The sequence below is a fragment of the Solanum dulcamara genome, chromosome 1 (genome assembly GCF_947179165.1).
Source record: "Solanum dulcamara chromosome 1, daSolDulc1.2, whole genome shotgun sequence".
Lineage (NCBI taxonomy): Eukaryota > Viridiplantae > Streptophyta > Magnoliopsida > Solanales > Solanaceae > Solanum > Solanum dulcamara.
The window spans coordinates 54769629-54792714 of NC_077237.1; positions in this window are offsets into that span (position 1 = coordinate 54769629).

Sequence of the window (23086 nt, forward strand, 5' to 3'; positions counted from 1 at the left end):
GAGCATTCGATTCAGGTAAAAATCGTGATTTTATTTGCAGCAGTATCCATTTTCGGAATGGATTTTTGAAGACTTTGACAAGTTATTTCTTGACCAATATAAATCCGATTTGGGTGATTCCAGAGGCTATATTGCGTGGAAATTTAAGGAGAACATCGTGGAAGTTTCAAAATCTGTTTTTGGCACGTCGTTCGAGGTAATAAATTGATTTTTAGCTGCAGATTTAGTGATTTTCGGAATGAAATTTTATTGAATTTTGAAAGAGTGTATCTTTGTCAATATAACTCCGTTTTGAGTGATTCTTGAGGCTAGATTGTGGGTTTTTTCGCAAGGAACGTCATGGTATAATTTGTTTTGATTGACAGATTTTCGTTTTTGAGAAATCGGCGTGTAAAGAGGCTGCCTTATATCGTTTTCTTAGTTTAAAAATGTGGGAATTGACTTTTGATCGTCTTACGTAATTTCCCACTCCGAATTATGTTATAAATCTGATTTGTGTGCTTGGGGTAACGTTTAGAATCTGTTTTGGGGGTCAAATCCGGAATTTCGTATGTGGGTCCCACAATTCCCGTTTTCGACCCAAAAATTGGTCCATTTCCAAAAATTATGAAATTAGTGTCTAAACGACCGTATCGACGTTGTGGTTCTATTTTTGACAGTTTGGCAGCGTTCCGAGGTCGTTCGAAAGGGAAAAGCTCCAGCACAGTGATTTGAAGCTCGCGTGTTTAGCCTACAGGTAGGCTACGGTTTACCTTTCTTTAGATTGAGTTGGAATGTGTGAAAGCATGTTGAAATAGTTGGGATTTTGGTTGGGTAGTTTAATTGTATATCTCAGGTGTTAGAAATCATGTTTTAGGCTTGCTATCGGGGTTTTCGGGTATTTAGAAGCAGATGTATCTTGTCGTTATTTGTTAGTATTATAAGGAGAGTTGAATGAGCATGTTGTTGATACTGTGGAGTATGTTGGCCTTAGTATAGGTGTTAGAAATCATGTTTTAGGCTTGTTATCAGGTTTTTCAGGTATTTAGAAGTATGTGTATCTTATCGTTATTTGTTAGTATTATAAGGAGAGTTGAATGAGCATGTTGTTGATACTGTGGAGTATGTTGGCCTTAGTATAGGTGTTAGAAATCATGCTTTAGGCTTGTTATCAGGTTTTTCAGGTATTTAGAAGCATGTGTACCTTATCGTTATTTGTTAGTATTATAAGGAGAGTTGAATGAGCATGTTGTTGATACTGTGGAGTATGTTGGCCTTAGTTTAGGATGTAAACTTGCTTTATATGCCCGGCGTCGCTCCGGTGGACTTAGATCCCTGTAGAATGGTGTAGCGGGCTAGTGCCTAGTAGTTGGCCTTAGCTAGGCGATACCCTTGCTCTTAATAACACTCCCACCCATAACTCGATATAGTCATAACTTTTGAGATGCGTTGGCAATACTAGAATTCATGATCGTTTGGCTTCGGCTCCGGTTCAAGTTTTGGCGGCATATCAGTTGACACATTGTGGAGGAAATTCTCGGTACTGTTGTTGATTAGTTGGAAAGGATATATTCGAAACCATGGGATAAATTATCTATGAGCATTCGGGTACCCAGTCCCGGCCTCCGTTCTGAATTATCGGGGAGCATCCGGGTACTCAGTCCCGGCCTCCGCCGACTTGCTAGTATGACGAGCATCCGGGTATCCAGTCCTGGCCTCGATCATACCGATGTATTACGGTGAGCATCCGGGTATACAGTCCCGGCCTCGACCGCACCGATGTATTACGACGAGCATCCGGGTATCCAGTCCCGCACTTATGTATTATGGCAAGCATACGGGTACCCAGTCCCGGCCTTGGCCACTTTGAATATTCGGGCGAGCATCTGGGTCCCAGTCCCGGCCTCGACCCCTAAGTCACCCCTAGATCAATTGACTCTTGGAGATTCTGGGTTTTGGAAATGATACAGTACTTCGGTTCCTGACATCGCAGATTCTTGGTTCCTAGCCTTGGTAGTTGTAGCTATTCTGTGTACTCGGCGAACTTATGGGGGTTCATCCGGGTTTTTATTTAACTTGAGTACGAGTGTCCTGGCTGGGCTTATGGGGGCCCAGTTGGGTATAGTTAGTTGTAGCTCTCGTAGATAGTACTCTTTTCACTTTAGATGCTTATGTTGATTCCTATTTAGGCTTATTCCTCTTTTTCATATTGTTTTCACCTTTTTTGCTCAGTCGGCCTATGATGCCTACTGGGTACCTGTTGTCTTGGTACTCATACTACACTCTGCATCTACTTTCGTTATGCAGGACCGAGCACCAGCTACTGTCACGAATAGATCGATCTTGTTGAAGTCAGATTCGGAGACTAGGGTGATAACTTGGCATTTTTGGATCACTTTTGTCTCCTTCAGAATGGATGGCCCGTCTTTTGCCTTCTGAGACTAGCCAGTTGTTTTATATCTTTTTGGTCCACTTTCGGGACTTGTACTCATATTTTATTTTGTAGCAGCTCTGTACTTGTGACTTCCAGGTTCTGGGAGGGATCTTTAGTTGTTTAAAACATGTTTTGGTTTACTTCCGCTTATTCATTCTGTTTACTTTTATAATTCAATGCTCTTATATAGTTTTTGCCTTCAAACACATTACTTGAAGTTCTGGGTTGACGGGTTGGCTTACCTACTAGAGGGTTATAGTAGGTGCCATCATGACCTGATGAAAAGTGGGTCGTGACAAGTTGGTATCAGAGCCCCAGGTTCGTTGGTCTCACTTGTACAGAGCTAACGTCTAGTAGAGTCTCGCGGATGGGTGCGGAGACGTCCGTAACTTATCTTCGAGAGGCTACAGGATATCATTAGGAACGATCTCTATGTTGCTTCATTTCGTGCATTCTTGTGTCTTATTGGTTTCCTGAAATCTCATTTGTTTCACTCTTTCATTGGAATGGTTAGTACGCACAGTACTATTGGAGATGATGACCCACCAGTTCCGGGTAGGCCTTGAGGCCGGCCCCGTAGAGTAAGTAGGGGAGCAGCACTAGCTCCCAACCCGGAGATAGAGCCGAAGCTAGTAGAGGAGCATCAGGACGCTCCTATTCCTACTCAGTCAGAGGGACCACCACCACCAGCACAGCCCTCAGCTGCACCAGTTATGACCCCAGCACTGCAGGTAGCGATTGTGCAGCTCCTCACAGCTATAGGGGTTGTACCATAGGCCCCGACCCCAGTAACATGCATACCAGCACCGCGGGATCCGTCCACCTAGCCAACACCTGAGGTTCAGCCGCCTCCACCAGTTGTTGCACCCCCGCCAACAGTTTTGGAGGGTGTGATGTCATTACAGGATCAGATGATGTTAGGGCTATTTAGAAGGCTGTCACCCCTCATATTTTATGGAGCGTTCTTGACTACCTGTTAGGAGCAGCTCCATTCCTTAGGTCTTGTGGAGTCCAGAGGCGCCGACTTCACTACTCAGCAGTTCAGAAGGGCACCTAGATAGTGGTGGCGCTCTTATTTGTAGTCCAGGCTAGCTGGGTCACCACTATTGACATAGGCCCAGTTCTCAGAGGTTTCCTGGCTCTATACATCCCTAGAAGTGTTAGAGACCGACTCCCGAATCAGTTTACTCGGTTGGAGAAGGGTCACATGATAATTACGGAGTACGAGGCTAGATTTCATCACATTTCCCGATATGCCACTATGATTTTACCCACTAGGAGGAGCGGGTACGATATTTTGTGTGCGGATAGAGACCTTACCTAAGGTTGGGGACCGAGCACCTTGTTTCTGCGGGCCGATCTTTTTTGGATGTGGTGGATCATGCCCGCACGATTGAGATTATTCATCGTCAGGCCCAACGGGGCACTGATAAGAAACCCAGACATCAGGGTAGCTACAATGGGTCCCATTCTAGAGGCCATGATAGTTATGACAAGCCCCGCTAGCGGTTTCAGCAGGATAGGTACCAGCAGGGTCAATCCAACCGACCGATTCAGGCCGCCCTGCCAGCAGTTGAGGGTAGTCAACCCCGTTCGGGGGGTTCCACTGCAGGGCAGAGCTCGAGGGAATCAGGTCCACTTTTCTTCCTACCGCGGACGAGTTATCACGGGTTGCTCAGCTTCAGGATGTTTCGATTGTTGCTCACTAGAGTACTAGGCTAGGGAATGTCCCGGCCGGGCTAGATCGTTGGTAGTAGTACCACCTCCACCAGGAGGTATAGATCAAGGCCACGGCCGCGACGATGGTCAGCAGGGTGTTCGAGGAGGTTCCTGAGGAGGCAGGTCAGGTGGTAGGGTGAATGTTTGTGGGGGAGTCCGACAGGGCCACTTCTATGCTGCTCCGGCGAGGGCAGAGGCTGAGGCATCAGATGATGTTATCACAGGTACTATCCTTATTTGTCAGCAGATTGCTTCAGCTTTATTTGATCCAGGTTCCACGTATTCCTATGTGTCTATATATTTTGCTCCACGTTTGGGTATTTCTTATGAGTCACTTGAGGTCCCGTTACATGTTTCGACCCTGGTAGGGGATTCTTTAGTAGTGGATCAGGTTTGTAGATCCTGTGCAGTGACTATTCAGGGGCATGAGACTCGAGCAGATCTTATTTTACTTGATATGCTGGACTTCGATGTTATTCTGGGCATGGATTGGCTATCCCCTCATCATGCGGTTTTGGACTGTTATGCCAAGACCGTTACATTAGCCATGCCTGGTATTCCCCCGGTCTTGTGGCAGGGTGTTTATAGTCGCTCATCAACTGGGATCATATCCTTTATGCGGGCCCAACGGCTAGTTGCATCCGGGTGCTTAGCGTACTTAGCTTATGTCCGTGATGTGTCCAGCGAGGCCCCTACTATTGATTCAGTTCCTGTGGTTAGGGAGTATACTGATGTCTTCCCTACTGACCTACCTGGTCTACCCCCAGAGAGAGATATTGACTTTTCCATAGATTTGGAAGCCGGGCACTAAGCCTATTTCTATACCACCTTACCGTATGGTCCCCGCAGAGCTCAAGAAGCTCAGTGTGCAGCTTGAGGATCTTTTAGGTAAGAGATTTATTCGCCCGAGTGTGTCGCCGTAGGGTGCACCCGTCCTATTTGTTAAGAAGAAGGATGGGACTATGCAGATGTGTGTTGATTACAGGCAGCTGAACAAGGTGACGATGAAAAACCATTACCCCATGCCTCGTTTCGATGATCTATTCGACTAGTTTCAGGGTGCGACCGTGTTTTCTAATATTGACTTGAGGTCTGGCTACCACCAGTTGCGGATTAGAGAAGCCGACATTCCTAAGACTGCTTTTCGGACTCGCTATGGCCACTACGAGTTCCTTGTGATATCTTTTGGGCTTACCAATTTCCCCGCAGCTTTTATGGACCTTATGACTCGAGCGTTCAGGACTTATCTTGACTGCTTCATGATTGAATTCATCGATGATATATTGGTATACTCGTGGAGTAGGGAGGAACACGCGCAGCACTTGAGGTTTGTCCTCCAGACCTTGAGAGACCAACAACTTTATGCTAAATTCTCAAAGGGCGAGTTTTGGTTAAATTATGTGAAATTTCTAGGACACGTGGTATCCATAGAGGGTATCAGGGTAAATTCGATGAATATTGAGGCTATTCGTGGTTGGGCTAGGCCCATATCTGTTATAGAGATTCAGAATTTTGTTGGATTGGCTGGGTATTATAGACGATTCATCCAGGGTTTCTCCATCATTGCAACACAATTGATCCATTTGACTCACTAGGATGTTCCCTTTGTTTGGTCCAAGGAGTGTGAGTCAAGTTTTCAGAAGCTTAAGGAGTGTTCAATTCCAGAACATCAGTTTCATTTTGAGTTCTGGTTTTTCAAGTTGAGGTTGGGATTTGGGGCTTTGCGCGGGGTGTCCTTGTTTTGATTGTTTTCATCCTCATATGTTCAGGTAGAGTATGTAACTCCTTAGAGGTTGGTGTTGTATGGTTCGATAGGCAATTTTCGAATTGCGTTGAAGGTTTTCGAGATAGGTAAGGATTGGTAGAACGCCCTTAGTGGCTTGGAGAAAAGAATTTGAAAACAAAAGACAAATACTTGAAATTTTGAGTGAGTTGTATCTGCCATGGTCGTGTATTACTCAATTCGGTGGTTTTGGTTTATTTTGGTTGTCCTCAATTGAAATCCAGTGTTTTGAGTCAAGTTCGGGCTAAATGAGTGAGAGTTGGAGCCCAAGAAAGGACTGAAGGAGTTTTTGGAGTTGGAAGTGAAATTGAGGATTTTCTTCTCAGCCTAAGTTCTGTGATGGCGTTGTTCAACTCGAGAGGGAGTCTAAAATTTAGGCAAAGCATGCAGGTCCAAAACCCTCGTCCTTTCGTGCCTCTAGAGAGTGATTGTACTTTTACTTTCGCGGACGAAAGTTCTTTTAGTAGTGGATATTGTAATGACCCTCAAGGTCATTTTTGGAATTTTTGTAAAATGACCATTTTACCCCTCCCTTTAGATGCCCTGAGTCATTTCTAATTGTTATCGGGTGTTGATTTTTAGAAAATCCTATGAAAAGTTAAGTCCTTGGAAATTTTGAGTTTCATAAGCTTTAAGTGTTAAAAAGTGGTATTTGGGGTCAATCGGAGCTACAGATCTCGGAACGGAATTCTGTCGATTCCAGCAGCTCTAAAATGTCGAAATAGGCTTAGGAGACTTTACGGAATCAGTTTTGGAGCTGTAACGAAGATTTGAGGCCTTGAGTTGAGAATTTGAGGGACTTTAAGCCAAGGTTTGACTTTGGTCAACTTTTGGAGTTCCGATACTCGGAATGGAATTCCGACAACTCCGTTGGATTCAAGAGATGGTTTTTGGTCTAGAAGAAGTGTTGGTTGAATTTTTAGAGGTCCCGAGTCCATTTTGGTATTTTAAAGGCCTAAGTTAGTTTAGTTGCGACTTTTTGAGTTTTGGGCTAACGAAATCTCGAATTCAAATTCTGATGGTTCCATCAGCTCCGGAATGACCAAATTAGGCTAGTAGCACTGTTGGAATGACTATCGAGTCAATCAATACGAGTTTGGGGCTATTTGGCACTTTTGACTTTGAAACTTAGCTTATAGTTGACTTTGGTCAACATTCTTGGAAAAAGCGCTCGAATAAAAATTCTGACAGCGCGGTTAGTTCCGGAATGTTGATTTTGGTCTAGAACGACCCTTCGTTCGCTTTTTGAGGCTTCCGGACTAATATCAAGGCCCGTTGTGGAATATGACTTAAAATGACTCTTGGATGTGGGACCCACTTTTTATTATAATAACCTCGTATGAGAATTCTGAATGCGCCATTGAGTCCGAAATATCGAATTTAGTAGGGTAGCATATCTGGTTTATTTTTATCGGATTCCGAACGAATTCCGAGGGTCCATTCGGAGACTTTAAATAATAGAAAACCAGAAAAATCTGGTGCAATAGTGCAGATTTTTGCACCAGATTTTCAGATTTTCTCCTCAACTTTGAACCCTCATTTCTTGAGTTCTAGAGCTCCAAATTAGGTGATTCAAAAGGCAGAATTGTGAGGTTTTTCGTGGAGAACGCATTGGAGAGATTGAAAACTGATTTGGAGCATTCGATTCAGGTAAAAATCGTGATTTTATTTGCAGCAGTATCCATTTTCGGAATGGATTTTTGAAGAACTTTGACAAGTTATTTCTTGACCAATATAAATCCGATTTGGGTGATTCCAGAGGCTATATTGTGTGGAAATTTAAGGAGAACATCGTGGAAGTTTCAAAATCTGTTTTTGGCACGTCGTTCGAGGTAATAAATTGATTTTTAGCTGCAGATTTAGTGATTTTCGGAATGAAATTTTATTGAATTTTGAAAGAGTGTATCTTTGTCAATATAACTCCGTTTTGAGTGATTCTTGAGGCTAGATTGTGGGTTTTTTCGCAAGGAACGTCATGGTATAATTTGTTTTGATTGACAGATTTTCGTTTTTGAGAAATCGGCGTGTAAAGAGGCTGCCTTATATCGTTTTCTTAGTTTAAAAATGTGGGAATTGACTTTTGATCGTCTTACGTAATTTCCCACTCCGAATTATGTTATAAATCTGATTTGTGTGCTTGGGGTAACGTTTAGAATCTGTTTTGGGGGTCAAATCCGGAATTTCGTATGTGGGTCCCACAATTCCCGTTTTCGACCCAAAAATTGGTCCATTTCCAAAAATTATGAAATTAGTGTCTAAACGACCGTATCGACGTTGTGGTTCTATTTTTGACAGTTTGGCAGCGTTCCGAGGTCGTTCGAAAGGGAAAAGCTCCAGCACAGTGATTTGAAGCTCGCGTGTTTAGCCTACAGGTAGGCTACGGTTTACCTTTCTTTAGATTGAGTTGGAATGTGTGAAAGCATGTTGAAATAGTTGGGATTTTGGTTGGGTAGTTTAATTGTATATCTCAGGTGTTAGAAATCATGTTTTAGGCTTGCTATCGGGGTTTTCGGGTATTTAGAAGCAGATGTATCTTGTCGTTATTTGTTAGTATTATAAGGAGAGTTGAATGAGCATGTTGTTGATACTGTGGAGTATGTTGGCCTTAGTATAGGTGTTAGAAATCATGTTTTAGGCTTGTTATCAGGTTTTTCAGGTATTTAGAAGTATGTGTATCTTATCGTTATTTGTTAGTATTATAAGGAGAGTTGAATGAGCATGTTGTTGATACTGTGGAGTATGTTGGCCTTAGTATAGGTGTTAGAAATCATGCTTTAGGCTTGTTATCAGGTTTTTCAGGTATTTAGAAGCATGTGTACCTTATCGTTATTTGTTAGTATTATAAGGAGAGTTGAATGAGCATGTTGTTGATACTGTGGAGTATGTTGGCCTTAGTTTAGGATGTAAACTTGCTTTATATGCCCGGCGTCGCTCCGGTGGACTTAGATCCCTGTAGAATGGTGTAGCGGGCTAGTGCCTAGTAGTTGGCCTTAGCTAGGCGATACCCTTGCTCTTAATAACACTCCCACCCATAACTCGATATAGTCATAACTTTTGAGATGCGTTGGCAATACTAGAATTCATGATCGTTTGGCTTCGGCTCCGGTTCAAGTTTTGGCGGCATATCAGTTGACACATTGTGGAGGAAATTCTCGGTACTGTTGTTGATTAGTTGGAAAGGATATATTCGAAACCATGGGATAAATTATCTATGAGCATTCGGGTACCCAGTCCCGGCCTCCGTTCTGAATTATCGGGGAGCATCCGGGTACTCAGTCCCGGCCTCCGCCGACTTGCTAGTATGACGAGCATCCGGGTATCCAGTCCTGGCCTCGATCATACCGATGTATTACGGTGAGCATCCGGGTATACAGTCCCGGCCTCGACCGCACCGATGTATTACGACGAGCATCCGGGTATCCAGTCCCGCACTTATGTATTATGGCAAGCATACGGGTACCCAGTCCCGGCCTTGGCCACTTTGAATATTCGGGCGAGCATCTGGGTCCCAGTCCCGGCCTCGACCCCTAAGTCACCCCTAGATCAATTGACTCTTGGAGATTCTGGGTTTTGGAAATGATACAGTACTTCGGTTCTTGACATCGCAGATTCTTGGTTCCTAGCCTTGGTAGTTGTAGCTATTCTGTGTACTCGGCGAACTTATGGGGGTTCATCCGGGTTTTTATTTAACTTGAGTACGAGTGTCCTGGCTGGGCTTATGGGGGCCCAGTTGGGTATAGTTAGCTGTAGCTCTCGTAGATAGTACTCTTTTCACTTTAGATGCTTATGTTGATTCCTATTTAGGCTTATTCCTCTTTTTCATATTGTTTTCACCTTTTTTGCTCAGTCGGCCTATGATGCCTACTGGGTACCTGTTGTCTTGGTACTCATACTACACTCTGCATCTACTTTCGTTATGCAGGACCGAGCACCAGCTACTGTCACGAATAGATCGATCTTGTTGAAGTCAGATTCGGAGACTAGGGTGATAACTTGGCGTTTTTGGATCACTTTTGTCTCCTTCAGAATGGATGGCCCGTCTTTTGCCTTCTGAGACTAGCCAGTTGTTTTATATCTTTTTGGTCCACTTTCGGGACTTGTACTCATATTTTATTTTGTAGCAGCTCTGTACTTGTGACTTCCAGGTTCTGGGAGGGATCTTTAGTTGTTTAAAACATGTTTTGGTTTACTTCCGCTTATTCATTCTGTTTACTTTTATAATTCAATGCTCTTATATAGTTTTTGCCTTCAAACACATTACTTGAAGTTCTGGGTTGACGGGTTGGCTTACCTACTAGAGGGTTATAGTAGGTGCCATCATGACCTGATGAAAAGTGGGTCGTGACACACGTCTAGGCCCTAGGCTTGGGTCGTGACACTTTTGCAAATAAGGAGCAACGTTGTGGGACTCTTAAAAAAATCAATTTAATAGTTTAAAAGAAATTTAAAGAAAGAATATTATTTTAAGGAGTCGCCACCTAATTTTAGGATAATTAGGAAACCAATTAATTATTTATAAAAGTGTCTACAAAATAAATAGATTCTAGAAGGGGTTCAAATGATTTCGAAGGGACGGTATTAGAATCCTTAAGAATCCACAATTATGATTCCCGACTGAATTCATTTTTTAAATTGAGGAGGAGATAAAAATGAAGCACAAGTAACAACAACAACAACATACCTAGTGAAATCCCACAAGTGGGGTTTAGGGAGGGTAAGATGTACTCAGACCTTACCACTACCTCAAGGAGATAGTGGTAAAATATACACAAAGATTAAAATAAAACAATAATATTAAAAACAACCTAATATTTGTCTAAAGTCAATAATATACACAATAACAAATAAAAAATATTATTTGAATATAATTCGAATAGCTTCTTCGGGAGGAAACTCTCGATATATGGAAAGACACTTAGTTAATATGTTAGTAATGGATAAATATGAATATTAATAATAATAACAACAACAACAACAATAACTCAAAAATAAAACCCGTCTTATGAGTATGGAAGGCATTTGAAATCGACGGTAATTATTTCATCGGCCAATTTAACTTACAACAAATCCAACAAGTAAGAAAATATGAAACCAAAATTCCAAAACAAAGAAAAATAACTTTGAATGAACAGTGATAATGCAAAACCAAACAAAATAATGTAAAATCAATAACATAATAATTATTGGGATTAACTATCTTGAAAAACAAAACTCTAACATAATAATAATATAAAACAAGACATTCTACAGAAAACATGACAGTGGAATAGTATTCAAATAGCAAGTAATCAATTTTGTCAATAATGAAAAGCTTAAACATAAAGTAAAAACATAAAGGGTAAAAACAAGAATTAGTCACAATCAAAGTAAACGAAGTATTTTTTTCAAATAAAAATGTTAGAACGGAATATAAAATTCAACACACACAGTGAACACAATCAAACAAAATTAATCAACTTCTTAATAAAACCCGTCTTTTGAAATGGAGAGGCCTCAAAAATCGACGGAGAGATTTTTTCATTGGTCAATTTCAACTTTTAATATATAATATATAATATAAACTTAAATTAAAATTTTCGTCTTTTAAAATGGGGAGGCCTCAAAAACCGGCAGAGAAATTTTTTTCATTGGCCATGGCGACTATTTTTAAAGCATAAAATCTTATGAAAATCAACAAATAAACAAAGAGAGACAAATTAAGGTAAGACAATAACCAAATGATAACAATATAACTTACTGAAAATTCTTAAATAAGTGTATGTAATTAATAAATCAAAAGAAGCTGTATATTTTATTAACAAAATAAATCAACAATATCAAAACAAACATTTCAGTTTACAAAATCAACAACAACTTTTTTAAAAAACACTAATCAAATCTAGCTAAATGGATCATCAGTAACTAAAATAAAGAACATGAAATCTAGCCAGACCAAACAATAATAATAATAATAATAATAAAAAATAATAAACTCAAATAACATAATCTAAGTGGAGATCTAAAGGGATAGACAAAAAGAAAATAAAATAAAAGTAGACAACCACTAATGAAACAATATACTATTGACAACACAATGAAAAAAAATAAACAACCTAATTATAACCATTGCAAATAAAGCATAATATTTAAATAACATAAGCAAAATAGAGATTTAAAACGGAGGCAAAGAAAATAAAACAAACTCTCAGGAACACTCCAACAATTAAAAAATAATAATAGTGAATATAAAAAATAAGTAGAAAATAGTGATGAAATATGGGGTTACCGGTGTTTTGCTTTTCCGGACAGATCTAGAAACAGAGTTTGTCGAAGGATCTGCGGAGCTTGCTGGCTGCTGGTTCATGAGTTTTTGTGCCATTTGGGCAGATGGAGAAGAAGGTGATTTATAGTGAGGGTGAGAGAGAGAATGGAGAGGCAGAGAAGATGAGTCGAAAAAGGGTGCTTGAATGGAGAAATGTGAAGGGGGGTTGTTTTTTTCGTGGGTTTGGTATTTTCTTGGGGAAGAATAAGAGAGGAGAGAAAGGAAGTTTGAAAATTGAGAAAGGGAGGTGGAGAAAAAGAGTCCCAAAAATGGGTGTCTAGGAAGAAATAGAGAAGAAAGAGAGAGAGAGTTCTAAATAGTTAAAGGGAGGGGGGTCGCAAAGAAAAAATAAGGAATATGATTCAAGAATTGATTCTTGTATTCGACAGACCGAGGTAGCTAATTTTGAGCACAATGAGTAAAACTTGGGTGTCAACAGTATCAACCACGGAAGGCCATCATGGGTCATGGTATGCACCATGCCTCGTGGTGAGCCACCATGGTGGTGATTTAGAGACTCAGACCTACAGAGAAGGGACTACGACGATGGACCATGGACCATGGTGAGCACCACGAGTCATGAAACCCTCTGACTTTCCAAGACAAGGACCACTGATGACCACCACGGGCCATGGAGCTCTTCACGGACAATGGTGTTATCCATGGTGGTCACTTCTGCAGGCCCTCCTATAAGATTTGGACCACGGCCGAGGTTCACGAGCCGTGATGCCCTCCACAAATCGTGAATGTCTCCATGAAGAAAGTTCAGAGACTCTTCCTGCAGACTTCCAAAATCTTTTTCCCAAGTCCTTTACCATGGGACACTACCACGGACCTTGAAGGGTCCCCATGAAGCCTAGTCCGGTTAGATTTTTAAAGAGGTATTTTGGTCTTTTCCAGTATTTTAACAATAAGTGAGGCCATTTTGAGGGCTTAATTTACCTATCTAAAAGACTCTAAGACTTTCTACACTCATTCACTCTCCTTCAAAGTTCTCAGATCCAAACCCTAACCTATCAAGTTATCTCAAGTATTCCTCTTCATCAAGAAAGCTAGGGTTCATTCCAAAAAGGTCAAGTCTCCATTTCTTTAAATCTTACATTAGGGTTTCATTTTCTAAGGTATGTGGGTCTCATTCATGGGTTCTTCTACCCGTGGAGCCCAAGTGGTTTCTAAACTCAATATTTCAATTTTAAATAATGAACTCTTATGGGTTCTTATATGATGATTCGAAATGCATAGATTATTGTCTATTTAAAGTTTATTTACCTATATTGGTATATATTGACTCTCAATTTCATGCAATGGATGATTTATCAAGGTCTTTATATGAAGGAATGAAAGTAGCTTTAAAGTGTATTGGTGGGTTGTTTTAAGATATTTTAGTTGATGCCTTTCTATTACCCTCATGCACGCTAGCATTGTTTTAAATGTATTTGAAGGTTGAATGAAATGAACCCACCTAGTTTTACTATGTTCTCAATGATGTTGAATTGAAAGCTTTGACTCCAAAATGAATATTTATGAAAGCAAATGTTTATGATTAAAGGGAGTCTCAAGAAATGAAAGAATGATGAAATGATGTTTTCCACTTGTGAAAGGCCAATTCTCACTTGTGTGAATCAAATGAAAGGTTTTAATGAGCTATTCTACCCAATTATGCTTTAATGATCTAAAGTTATGTAAATGATTATTTTCATACTATATGAACTATTCCGTGGGATTTGACCTAGCACCGAATGTAGCATGTAGAGGGGTACTTGACCTAAGGGGTCCTTAAGTAAAGTCTCATGTTGCATTAACTATGCGCTAAGATAGGAGCCCTTGTAGGCTTAGGCTAGTGGATCCACAAATAGCCTTAAAGTTAAAGTTAAACAAATGAATGAAGTTGACGGAGCTCTACCCGGAAAGTAGTCTCCCCATGCCAACGTAGGGGGTTATGTTGGATTTCATGTAATAGCTTGTATGGTCTTAAATGTCAGTTATAATCATTTTCCCACAAAACAAATGTTTAAAGGTTATTCACATGAATGATTATGCATGCATTGCATTATGTTTCATATTACACAAATGTTCTAATATTTCTTAAATGTTCATGCATTCCTACATACTTAGTACATTCAAAGTACTAATGCATACTCTTTTGCCTACATGATATCACCATATAGGGACCGGCGTTGCTTCACACTCTCCTCCACCTGGCTAGTTGATTACGTTGAAGGCTACTACTTTGGTGAGTTCCCATGTTAAAGTTATATAAATATTTATGTTATTATGACATTTAAATGTTATTCTACTAAGAACTTACCTAGCACCGAGCTAGACTAGTGGGGAATACCCATGTCCCAGAACTATGTGCCACCGTAGGTGTAAAGGAGATAGAGGCGAATACCTAAATCTCTAAGAGGTGAGTACCCGAGTTTAAGAACTAGGGGTGAGTACCCGGTTCACACAATAGCTTAGTGGATCCACTTAGTTATGATGGAGTCTACCTTGACAAGTAGTCTTCCCCTTTTTCTCTGATGTAGCGGTTACATCGGGAATCCATGTTATAGCTCACAAGATTTATGCCAGTTAACATTCGCTCTCACAATGGTATGAGGTCCCTCTTCCAATGTTTAAGATATATCATATGATGTCTACTATATCTATCACAAAGTGAAGTATATGCTCTCACAAAGCTAAAGATTTCTTTTAAAAGGTTTATAGTATACTTATTTATGATTCATGGTACCTTGCAAGTATATGATTTCTTATAATGACTCATGATTACCTCGATAATTTTTAAGTTTCTTTTATGATTCATGATGGTTTCTATATTTCATTGACTAAGCTTTATAACTCCAGATGGTATTTCAAATGAATACAAAGTTCTATCATGGTCCATTGTATCACCTTATTGTATAATGATATATTGCATTGCATACTCACATACTTAGTACATTCAAAGTACTACTGCATACTTTTGCCTATATGATATCACCATGTAGGGACCAACGTTGCTCCACATTCTCCTCCACGTGGCTAGTTTGATTGTTTTAGGATACTTTTTGGTGAGTTCCCATATTTTGGGAACAACATTCCATTTCCTTTTCTCACTATTTACATGTATATACTTTTGGTTATCTTGTGGTATTTTTGGATACTTATCATGAGGGTGAGGTGGGGACATGTCTTAGTCCCCACCAAGTCTATTAGTAGAGGTATGTTTGGATATAAATGGAAAATGTTTTTATTTTTGCTTGTTATTGTACGTCATTACTTATGAAAAGCTAAATGAATTCTAAGAGGCTTGAGTGAGGTACCTCCGAGTGTCTCATTCGCCGTGTCACGTCTAGGCCCTAGGCTTGGGTCGTGACACTTTTGCAAATAAGGAGCAACGTTGTGGGACTCTTAAAAAAATCAATTTAATAGTTTAAAAGAAATTTAAAGAAAGAATATTATTTTAAGGAGTCGCCACCTAATTTTAGGATAATTAGGAAACCAATTAATTATTTATAAAAGTGTCTACAAAATAAATAGATTCTAGAAGGGGTTCAAATGATTTCGAAGGGACTGTATTAGAATCCTTAAGAATCCACAATTATGATTCCCGACTGAATTCATTTTTTAAATTGAGGAGGAGATAAAAATGAAGCACAAGTAACAACAACAACAACATACCTAGTGAAATCCCACAAGTGGGGTTTAGGGAGGGTAAGATGTACTCAGACCTTACCACTACCTCAAGGAGATAGTGGTAAAATATACACAAAGATTAAAATAAAACAATAATATTAAAAACAACCTAATATTTGTCTAAAGTCAATAATATACACAATAACAAATAAAAAATATTATTCGAATATAATTCGAATAGCTTCTTCGGGAGGAAACTCTCGATATATGGAAAGACACTTAGTTAATATGTTAGTAATGGATAAATATGAATATTAATAATAATAACAACAACAACAACAATAACTCAAAAATAAAACCCGTCTTATGAGTATGGAAGGCATTTGAAATCGACGGTAATTATTTCATCGGCCAATTTAACTTTCAACAAATCCAACAAGTAAGAAAATATGAAACCAAAATTCCAAAACAAAGAAAAATAACTTTGAATGAACAGTGATAATGCAAAACCAAACAAAATAATGTAAAATCAATAACATAATAATTATTGGGATTAACTATCTTGAAAAACAAAACTCTAACATAATAATAATATAAAACAAGACATTCTACAGAAAACATGACAGTGGAATAGTATTCAAATAGCAAGTAATCAATTTTGTCAATAATGAAAAGCTTAAACATAAAGTAAAAACATAAAGGGTAAAAACAAGAATTAGTCACAATCAAAGTAAACGAAGTATTTTTTTCAAATAAAAATGTTAGAACGGAATATAAAATTCAACACACACAGTGAACACAATCAAACAAAATTAATCAACTTCTTAATAAAACCCGTCTTTTGAAATGGAGAGGCCTCAAAAATCGACGGAGAGATTTTTTCATTGGTCAATTTCAACTTTTAATATATAATATATAATATAAACTTAAATTAAAATTTTCGTCTTTTAAAATGGGGAGGCCTCAAAAACCGGCAGAGAGATTTTTTTCATTGGCCATGGCGACTATTTTTAAAGCATAAAATCTTATGAAAATCAACAAATAAACAAAGAGAGACAAATTAAGGTAAGACAATAACCAAATGATAACAATATAACTTACTGAAAATTCTTAAATAAGTGTATGTAATTAATAAATCAAAAGAAGCTGTATATTTTATTAACAAAATAAATCAACAATATCAAAACAAACATTTCAGTTTACAAAATCAACAACAACTTTTTTAAAAAACACTAATCAAATCTAGCTAAATGGATCATCAGTAACTAAAATAAAGAACATGAAATCTAGCCAGACCAAACAATAATAATAATAATAATAAAAAATAATAAACTCAAATAACATAATCTAAGTGGAGATCTAAAGGGATAGACAAAAAGAAAATAAAATAAAAGTAGACAACCACTAATGAAACAATATACTATTGACAACACAATGAAAAAAAATAAACAACCTAATTATAACCATTGCAAATAAAGCATAATCTTTAAATAACATAAGCAAAATAGAGATTTAAAAAGGAGGCAAAGAAAATAAAACAAACTCTCAGGAACACTCCAACAATTAAAAAATAATAATAGTGAATATAAAAAATAAGTAGAAAATAGTGATGAAATATGGGGTTACCAGTGTTTTGCTTTTCCAGACAGATCTAGAAACAGAGTTTGTCGAAGGATCTGCGGAGCTTGCTGGCTGCTGGTTCATGAGTTTTTGTGCCATTTGGGCAGATGGAGAAGAAGGTGATTTATAGTGAGGGTGAGAGAGAGAATGGAGAGGCAGAGAAGATGAGTCGAAAAAGGGTGCTTGAATGGAGAAATGTGAAGGGTGGTTGTTTTTTTCGTGGGTTTGGTATTTTCTTGGGGAAGAATAAGAGAGGAGAGAAAGGAAGTTTGAAAATTGAGAAAGGGAGGTGGAGAAAAAGAGTCCCAAAAATGGGTGTCTAGGAAGAAATAGAGAAGAAAGAGAGAGAGAGTTCTAAATAGTTAAAGGGAGGGGGGTCGCAAAGAAAAAATAAGGAATATGATTCAAGAATTGATTCTTGTATTCGACAGACCGAGGTAGCTAATTTTGAGCACAATGAGTAAAAATTGGGTGTCAACAGTATCAACCACGGAAGGCCATCATGGGTCATGGTATGCACCATGCCTCGTGGTGAGCCACCATGGTGGTGATTTAGAGACTCAGACCTACAGAGAAGGGACTACGACGATGGACCATGGACCATGGTGAGCACCACGAGTCATGAAACCCTCTGACTTTCCAAGACAAGGACCACTGATGACCACCACGGGCCATGGAGCTCTTCACGGACAATGGTGTTATCCATGGTGGTCACTTCTGCAGGCCCTCCTATAAGATTTGGACCACGGCCGAGGTTCACGAGCCGTGATGCCCTCCACAAATCGTGAATGTCTCCATGAAGAAAGTTCAGAGACTCTTCCTGCAGACTTCCAAAATCTTTTTCCCAAGTCCTTTACCATGGGACACTACCACGGACCTTGAAGGGTCCCCATGAAGCCTAGTCCGGTTAGATTTTTAAAGAGGTATTTTGGTCTTTTCCAGTATTTTAACAATAAGTGAGGCCATTTTGAGGGCTTAATTTACCTATCTAAAAGACTCTAAGACTTTCTACACTCATTCACTCTCCTTCAAAGTTCTCAGATCCAAACCCTAACCTATCAAGTTATCTCAAGTATTCCTCTTCATCAAGAAAGCTAGGGTTCATTCCAAAAAGGTCAAGTCTCCATTTCTTTAAATCTTACATTAGGGTTTCATTTTCTAAGGTATGTGGGTCTCATTCATGGGTTCTTCTACCCGTGGAGCCCAAGTGGTTTCTAAACTCAATATTTCAATTTTAAATAATGAACTCTTATGGGTTTTTATATGATGATTCGAAATGCATAGATTATTGTCTATTTAAAGTTTATTTACCTATATTGGTATATATTGACTCTCAATTTCATGCAATGGATGATTTATCAAGGTCTTTATATGAAGGAATGAAAGTAGCTTTAAAGTGTATTGGTGGGTTGTTTTAAGATATTTTAGTTGATGCCTTTCTATTACCCTCATGCACTCTAGCATTGTTTTAAATGTATTTGAAGGTTGAATGAAATGAACCCACCTAGTTTTACTATGTTCTCAATGATGTTGAATTGAAAGCTTTGACTCCAAAATGAATATTTATGAAAGCAAATGTTTATGATTAAAGGGAGTCTCAAGAAATGAAAGAATGATGAAATGATGTTTTCCACTTGTGAAAGGCCAATTCTCACTTGTGTGAATCAAATGAAAGGTTTTAATGAGCTATTCTACCCAATTATGCTTTAATGATCTAAAGTTATGTAAATGATTATTTTCATACTATATGAACTATTCCGTGGGATTTGACCTAGCACCGAATGTAGCATGTAGAGGGGTACTTGACCTAAGGGGTCCTTAAGTAAAGTCTCATGTTGCATTAACTATGCGCTAAGATAGGAGCCCTTGTAGGCTTAGGCTAGTGGATCCACAAATAGCCTTAAAGTTAAAGTTAAACAAATGAATGAAGTTGACGGAGCTCTACCCGGAAAGTAGTCTCCCCATGCCAACGTAGGGGGTTATGTTGGATTTCATGTAATAGCTTGTATGGTCTTAAATGTCAGTTATAATCATTTTCCCACAAAACAAATGTTTAAAGGTTATTCACATGAATGATTATGCATGCATTGCATTATGTTTCATATTACACAAATGTTCTAATATTTCTTAAATGTTCATGCATTCCTACATACTTAGTACATTCAAAGTACTAATGCATACTCTTTTGCCTACATGATATCACCATATAGGGACCGGCGTTGCTTCACACTCTCCTCCACCTGGCTAGTTGATTACGTTGAAGGCTACTACTTTGGTGAGTTCCCATGTTAAAGTTATATAAATATTTATGTTATTATGACATTTAAATGTTATTCTACTAAGAACTTACCTAGCACCGAGCTAGACTAGTGGGGAATACCCATGTCCCAGAACTATGTGCCACCGTAGGTGTAAAGGAGATAGAGGCGAATACCTAAATCTCTAAGAGGTGAGTACCCGAGTTTAAGAACTAGGGGTGAGTACCCGGTTCACACAATAGCTTAGTGGATCCACTTAGTTATGATGGAGTCTACCTTGACAAGTAGTCTTCCCCTTTTTCTCTGATGTAGCGGTTACATCGGGAATCCATGTTATAGCTCACAAGATTTATGCCAGTTAACATTCGCTCTCACAATGGTATGAGGTCCCTCTTCCAATGTTTAAGATATATCATATGATGTCTACTATATCTATCACAAAGTGAAGTATATGCTCTCACAAAGCTAAAGATTTCTTTTAAAAGGTTTATAGTATACTTATTTATGATTCATGGTACCTTGCAAGTATATGATTTCTTATAATGACTCATGATTACCTCGATAATTTTTAAGTTTCTTTTATGATTCATGATGGTTTCTATATTTCATTGACTAAGCTTTATAACTCCAGATGGTATTTCAAATGAATACAAAGTTCTATCATGGTCCATTGTATCACCTTATTGTATAATGATATATTGCATTGCATACTCACATACTTAGTACATTCAAAGTACTACTGCATACTTTTGCCTATATGATATCACCATGTAGGGACCAACGTTGCTCCACATTCTCCTCCACGTGGCTAGTTTGATTGTTTTAGGATACTTTTTGGTGAGTTCCCATATTTTGGGAACAACATTCCATTTCCTTTTCTCACTATTTACATGTATATACTTTTGGTTATCTTGTGGTATTTTTGGATACTTATCATGAGGGTGAGGTGGGGACATGTCTTAGTCCCCACCAAGTCTATTAGTAGAGGTATGTTTGGATATAAATGGAAAATGTTTTTATTTTTGCTTGTTATTGTACGTCATTACTTATGAAAAGCTAAATGAATTCTAAGAGGCTTGAGTGAGGTACCTCCGAGTGTCTCATTCGCCGTGTCACGTCTAGGCCCTAGGCTTGGGTCGTGACACTTTTGCAAATAAGGAGCAACGTTGTGGGACTCTTAAAAAAATCAATTTAATAGTTTAAAAGAAATTTAAAGAAAGAATATTATTTTAAGGAGTCGCCACCTAATTTTAGGATAATTAGGAAACCAATTAATTATTTATAAAAGTGTCTACAAAATAAATAGATTCTAGAAGGGGTTCAAATGATTTCGAAGGGACTGTATTAGAATCCTTAAGAATCCACAATTATGATTCCCGACTGAATTCATTTTTTAAATTGAGGAGGAGATAAAAATGAAGCACAAGTAACAACAACAACAACATACCTAGTGAAATCCCACAAGTGGGGTTTAGGGAGGGTAAGATGTACTCAGACCTTACCACTACCTCAAGGAGATAGTGGTAAAATATACACAAAGATTAAAATAAAACAATAATATTAAAAACAACCTAATATTTGTCTAAAGTCAATAATATACACAATAACAAATAAAAAATATTATTCGAATATAATTCGAATAGCTTCTTCGGGAGGAAACTCTCCACCTGGCTAGTTGATTACGTTGAAGGCTACTACTTTGGTGAGTTCCCATGTTTCAGGGATAGTATCCTTTGTTTATCTAGCATATTATATGTATAGAATTTTGGGTTATCTTTTGGTACTTATTTCCTTTTAGTATGAGGGTGAGCTAGGGACATGTCTTAGCCCCCACCAAGTCTAAAGTAGTAGAGGTGTTGTTGGACAAATAGACGATGTTGATGTTGCTAATTACTCTTATGGTATGTTGTTTCCCTTAGTCCTATCATCCCCTTATTTTCAATTATGGTTTTAATGTCATTACCTATGAAAAGCTAAATGAATTTTAAAAGGCTTGGATGAGGTACCTCTGGTGTCTCATTTACCGTGTCACGTCTAGGCCTTAGGCTTGGGTCGTGGCATATAGTTCACATTGTCTTAAATATCAGTTAAGGTTAATATACAACATATGTATATGCTTCTTCTTATAATTCTTTTAATGATTTTTCATGATGCAAAGACCTTATTAAACGATTTTAAGTGTTTTCAAGCTTTATTTCATATTTTCAGGCTATTTGGTCATACATCACATGTTCATATTGATTATGTCAGATTCTTCCTGCTCATGCATGTTTCTCACATACTTAGTACATTTCATATACTAACACATAATTTTTCCTACATTGTGTACATTTTATATATTAACACATATTGTTGCCTACATTGTATCATAGTTTAGGGTTCGACGATGATTCTACACATCTGCCCGTGGCTAAATTTTGGGATTTGATATCTACTTGTTGGTGTGTCCTTACATTTTGAGGAAACAAAATTTATGATTCATTCATGTTCCTTATGATTTTATTTCCTTTTGTTTAGGGTGAGCTAGGGTTTCTCCTAATGCCTCCATCTAGACTAGTAGAGGCATGTTAGATTGTTATATCTATGTTGTCCTGTTCATTCGGAGATTTAGTTTGATTTCTCTTATATAAAAATTTTTATGTTGAGACTTATATTTTGCATTCATGATTTATAGCTTGGGGCGTGCCAGCTTCCTAGTCAGAATCTTATTTGAAATTTTTGTAATCATCTCAGAATCTCACATATGCCAAACCTTGTTAATTTATTAGCCCTTCAAAGACTATCAAAGACCCTTAAACAATGGTGTTGGTGACATACTTATTCACAACATCAAGAGACATGTAAAAATATTCTAACATCAACTCATTTGGTAATCTGTGATTCAAAATTACAACAATGATTGAGAAATTGCAACAAGTTTCATTTGAACCTCAACCATGCTTCATGAAGGGATTTTCCTATTTCCTGTCTAAATTTTGGATCTCATCCCTCAACTAAAATTTCTTAGATGGAGGGATGAAACTTTCAAAAAATACATTAGTCAATTGATCCCAAGTAGTAATTGACCTAAGCAACAATTCCCGCAGCCATGTAGTCACATCATCCTTGATAGCAAATGGAAATAACCTCAGATGAATGTCATCTTGCATGATTCCATGAAATATGAATGTTGAACAATCTCTTATGAAGTCTCCCAAAAAGTTATAAGGGTTCTTCTGGTTATGACCACCAAATAGACTTATCTGATTTAATAGATGTATTATCGTAGCATTGAGTGGAACATAGTAGTTCACGTCAGATAAGGTGGGTTGATGGTACCAACAAAATAGACCATGCTGATGTTTATCTAATCTTCAAGATCAGCTCTTTATTGA